This window comes from Petaurus breviceps, unplaced genomic scaffold (genome assembly GCF_028583685.1).
Source record: "Petaurus breviceps papuanus isolate PSGF00001 unplaced genomic scaffold, PetGlider_PUasm1.0 90639, whole genome shotgun sequence".
In the NCBI taxonomy this organism is placed as follows: domain Eukaryota; kingdom Metazoa; phylum Chordata; class Mammalia; order Diprotodontia; family Petauridae; genus Petaurus; species Petaurus breviceps.
The window spans coordinates 6,754,311-6,759,731 of record NW_027187296.1 but is presented as its reverse complement, the minus strand read 5'-3'; the positions used below and the strand labels follow the sequence as shown (position 1 = coordinate 6,759,731).

General features: G+C 39.4%; 1 pseudogene; it reads left to right on the top strand.

Moving 5' to 3' along the window:
* Window positions 1-69: 69 nt before the first annotated feature.
* LOC138143439 (ADP/ATP translocase 3-like) lies at window positions 70-1,645 on the top strand (annotated as a pseudogene).
* Window positions 1,646-5,421: the final 3,776 nt, after the last annotated feature.

Below are 5,421 nucleotides of genomic sequence, written 5' to 3'. Positions count from 1 at the left end.
TATTATTTTTTGGACCTATACTGTTATGGTATGTTAATGGTAAAGAAAACACATATCCTGGATCATAATTTCAATTGACACTGTCAACTCTCTTATCTTATTGTATTTACCTCCTATCCAATTAAGAAAATTCCTTTCTCATACAATGATTAAACATTTATGGACATCATAAATTTGAGTGACACAGCCACCCTGAATTGGGGTAATTCTATACTGTAAGCTTTCTCATTCTTTTGTTCAGAAAATCAGATTTTATCTGACTCCATACATGTATGCATTTGGCTAGTTTTAAGGGAATAAACAATATGGATTTACATATTACCTAGCCTGTTTGTCTCCTTTAACCAAACTTTCAGGGTGACAATACCAAGGCCATGCCAGGAAACTGAATTGCTTCCATTCAAATTGTCTTAGGAAGATTACCTAACAGGATAAAATGCCAGACACTGAGGTCCATTCTCAAACTAAAGAGTCAAGCATTCAAAGTCTACTGCAGAGAGCACAACTATGGTGGACTGGCCACATTGTTTGAATGTCAAACTTAGCCTTGCCTAAAAGACTATTTTATGTTGAACTCACATAGGGCAAGTGTTCACATGGTCATCAGGAGCAATACAAGGACGCTCTCAACGTCTCTCTTAGGTATTTTTGGCCTTTTGGTCTGAGCTGTAGCAAGGGGCTATGCAAGCAGCAACCAGTTACCCAGCTTTCGGCCCTCTCTCACCAGCTTTCCTTCTCCACCTTCAACACCTTCCCCCTTTGTAACCATAATGGAACAGGCCATCTCCTTCACCAAGGACTTCCTGGCCAGTGGTATCACTGCCGCTATCCCCATTGAGAGAGTTAAGCCCCCATCGAGAGAGTTAAGCTACTATTGCAGGGGCAGCATGCAAGTAAACAAGTTGCTGCAGGTAAGCAGTACAAAGGCATAATGGATTGTATGGTCCGAATTCCAAAGGAACAAGGGGTGCTTTCCTTCTGGCGGAGTAACTTAGCAAATGTCATCAGATATTTCCCTACCTAGGCCCTTAACTTTGCCTTTAAGGATAAGTACAAGCAGTTGTTTTGTGGAGGAGTGGACAAGCACCCACAGTTTTGGAGGTATTTTGCTGGCAATCTTACCTCTGGCGGTGCAGCTGGAGCCACTTCTCTCTGCTTTCTCTACCCCCTTGGATTTTGCAAGAACACGCTTGGCAGCTGATGTCGGAAAATCTGGCACTGAGGGAGCCTGGGAGACCACCTTGTGAAAATCACCAAGTCTGATGGAATTTGGGGCTTGTATCAAGGTTTCAATGTCTCAGTACAGAGGAGCATTGTCTATACAGCAGCTTACTTTGGAACCTATGATACAGCAAAAGGTATGCTCCCAGACCCAAAGAGCATTCGTATTGTGACAAGCTGGATGATTGCACAATCAGCGACTGCTGTAGCAGGTGTGGTCTCCTATCCCTTTGATAGAGTAAGACAGTGAATGATGATGTAGTCTGGGCGCAAAGAAGCCGATACCATGTACACTGGGACAATTGACTCCTAGAAGATTGCTAAAGATGAGGGTGGCAAAGCTTTCTTCAAGGGTGCCTGGTCCAACATTCTTAAAGGCATGGGTGGAGCTTTCGTGCTTGTCCTGTATGATGAATTGAAGAAAGTCATCTAAGTACATCCTACTTTAAAAAGGAACCAGTGAATATAGATCATGTAGAATACTTAACCATACTTAGCATTTTGGACCACTGAACTTCAAGAAATTCCTGTTGTGTTTTTATCCAGGCCAGATCATGTTTGTAGGGGAACCTGGAAAAGCTCTTAGAAAAAGGGACTCATTTATTGTGATCCGTTACTCACACAATGGAACTGATGATGATTCAGTATATTGATTCTATTGGTTATGGGGGAAATAACAGTTACTGTGGGTCCAAGGAGGCAGATGAACTTAGACCATCTAGTTTAAATGCTCTTTTGTAGGACCATAAATTTGTGTTTAAGTATTTATTTAAAAAAAAATCATGTCTCCCATTTGTACTTAAGCACTACATATACTATTTTGCACAGCTGACTATTTGGAAGTTATGATGATCTGTGTTGGGAATTCTGCTGTAAAACAATAAATACACAGAAGACTCTAAAAAATAAAAAGAATTTTGGAATTGATTGTGTGACATGGGAGATATGGCAAAGGTCCACCCAACACAGAATGCCAGCATGAAAGAAAGTACAGTCTTCTGAGCAAATCAGAATTGAAGTAGCTCAAAAAAAGCGAGGTGCAAAAATTTAGAGAATCTACCCCAAATATTCACATGAATTATTTGTACCTGACCTGTGAGAGAACATTCTGAGTTCATATTGATCTGATCAGCCACAGTGGGAGGCACTGTAACTTCCTACCATAGTGATGTCATTTTGGTCCTCTTCAAGAATGAAGGACAATAACCAAGCCATCAAAACCTAAATAATGAGCAACTCTGGAGGCTATTATTGGCCATTCAATGAAAGTCAGAGTAATTTGGGTTTAAAGACTAGTCAAGAAGCTCCATTTGAATCAAAATGGACTTTTAAAATTCTGAGTTTTTTCAGAATTTTATTTCAGGAAATCATAAATGAAAACAGCACAGGACAAAAAGTCACAGCTTTTTAAGAAAAAAAAAATAACAAATTTTAAAAAATGTATAGTTACTAAACCCAAAAATATCTTACAAAATATAAGCTATCAAAATATATATTCCTATGGGCAGAGTCAAGATGGAGGAGTAAAAGCAGGAATTTGAGCTCCTTCCTGCTCCAACCACCTCCACTATCTATAAAATATGACTCTAAACAAATTTCAGTGCTATAGAACCCACAAAGTAACAGAAAGAAACAAATCTCCCACTAAAAGCAGCCTGGCAGGCCAACAGGAAGTTTCTATTGCACCGGGCTGGGAGCAGAGTGCAATCCCGAATGGGCACAGACCGACCAGAGCAGACTTCAGAGGACTCAATCACTGGCAGCTGTGGGGTTTCCAGACTTCTCAACCCATGAACTCCAAAGAGAAAGTAAAAGGTCAGTGGGGAAACCCTGTTGATCTTGGGTAAGAGAAGAATGACGTCCAGCTCTTGCCCCTGGGTGGCTGAGGTGGTTGCATTTGTAGCTTCCTCCTGACCTCCAGGACCACATATCGTAGGGGGACCAAGAAACAGTCCAGAGGGTAACTGTAGGACTCTTTTTGCTGGTCCTGAGGTAGGATTCTCTTGCTTTGCCCTGCTTGGATCTGGGTTGCAGTCTTGGGTGGTGGTCCTAGGGTGAGGTACAGTGGAATGGCAGAGCTTGTTAAAGCTGTGGAGGCAGTCCCCCTCACAGTTCTGAGGCAGATGCCTAGAAGAAGCTCTGACAACAGCTGAACAAAACTACAGAGATTTGAGACACAGCATTATCCACTCTGGAAGCAGAGTTCTACCATGGCAAAGAGCTCAAAAGTCAAGTAATTGGCTGGCAAGATGAGCAAACAGAGGAAGCGAAGTCAAACTATAGAATCATTTTTTGGTGACAAAGAAGATCAAAACATACAACCAGAAGAAGATAATAAAGTCAAAACTCCTGCATCAAAAGCTTCCAATAAAAATATGAACTGGTCACAGGCCATAGAGGAGTCAAGAAGGATTTTGAAAACCAAGTAAGAGAAATAGAAGAAAAATTGGGAAGAGAAATGAGAATGATGTAAGAAAATCATGAAAAACGAGTCAATAGCATGCTAAAGGAGACCCAAAATAATACTGAAGAAATAACACTTTAAAAAATAGACTAACTCAATTGGCAAAAGAGGCTCAAAAAGGCAATGAGGAGAAGAATGACTTAAAAAGCTGAATTTGCCAGATGGAAAAAGAAGCTCAAAAGCTCAATGAGGAGAATAATTCCCTCAGATTTAGAATGGAGCAAAGGGAAGCTAGGGACTTTATGAGAAATCAAAATGCTGTTAAACAGATCCAAACAAATGAAAGAATAGAAGGCAATGTGAAATATCTCATGAGAAAAACCACTGACCTGGAAAATAGATGCAGGAGAGATAATTTAAAAATTATTGGACTACCTGAAAGCCACGATCAAAGAAAGAACCTAGAAATCATCCCCCAAGAAATTCTCAAGGAAAATTGCCTTGATGTTTTAGAACCAGAAGGCAAAATAGACGTTGAAAGAATCCACTGATCACCTCCTGAAAAAAGATCCCAAAAAGAAAACTCCTAGGAATATTATAGCCAGGTTGCAGAATTCCCAGATCAAGGAGAGAATATTATGAGCAGCCAGGAGGAAACAATTTGAATATTATGGAAAAACAATCAGGATAACCCAGGATCTGGCAGCTTCTACACTGAGGGATCGAAGGGCCTGGAATATGATATTCTGGAGGGCAGAGGAGATAGGATTAAAACCAAGAATCATCTACCCAGCAAAACTGAGTATCATGTTTCAGGGGAAAATATGGTAATTCAGTGGAATAGAGGACTTTCAAGCATTCTTAATGAAAAAACCAGAGTTGAATAGAAAATTTGACATTCAGATACAAGAAGCAAGAGAAACATGAGAAGGTAAACAGGGAAAAGAAATCATAAGGAACTTATCAAAGTTGAACTCTTAACATTCCTACATGGAAAAACAATAATTGTAACTTTTGAAACTTTTCTCAGTATGAAAACAGTTGAATAGATAGATAGATAGATAGATGTATATGTATATATATATACACACACACATATATATGTCTATATCAGAGAGTATACGGGCATATGAATACATATGTGAATGTGTGTATATATGATTACAGGTATACATAGAGGGCACGGGACCAATTTAATAGGAAGGGATGATACTTAAAAGGTGAAATTAAGAGGTGAGAGAGGAATACAATGAGAGGAAATGGAGAGAGATAGAATAGGGTAAACTATCTTATATAGAAGAGGCCAGGGAAAATGGTTACAATGGAGGGGAAGAATAGGAAGGCAAAAGGGAATGGGTCAACCTTATTTTCATTGAATTTGGCTTGGGGAAAGAATGACATACACACTAAATAGGGTATGTCACCCTACAGGAGAGTAGGGGAGAAGGGAATGAGAGGGGGGATGATGGAAGGGAGAGCAGGCTGGAGGGAGAGAAGTTGGAAGCACTCACTTTTGAAAAGGGACAGGATCAAAGTAGAGAATAGAACAAGTGGGTGGTGAGATAGGAGGGAGGGAAATATAGTCAGTCTTTTACAATATGTCTACTATGTTAATGTTTTGCATTAGCTATACATGTACAACTTATACTGAACTGCTTATCTTCCCAGTAAGGGTTGGTGACAAGGGAGCAAGAGAATGAATCTGGAATTCAAAGTTTTAAAATAAAATGTTTAAAATTACATATATACATATATATATATATATATATATATATATATATATATATATATATATA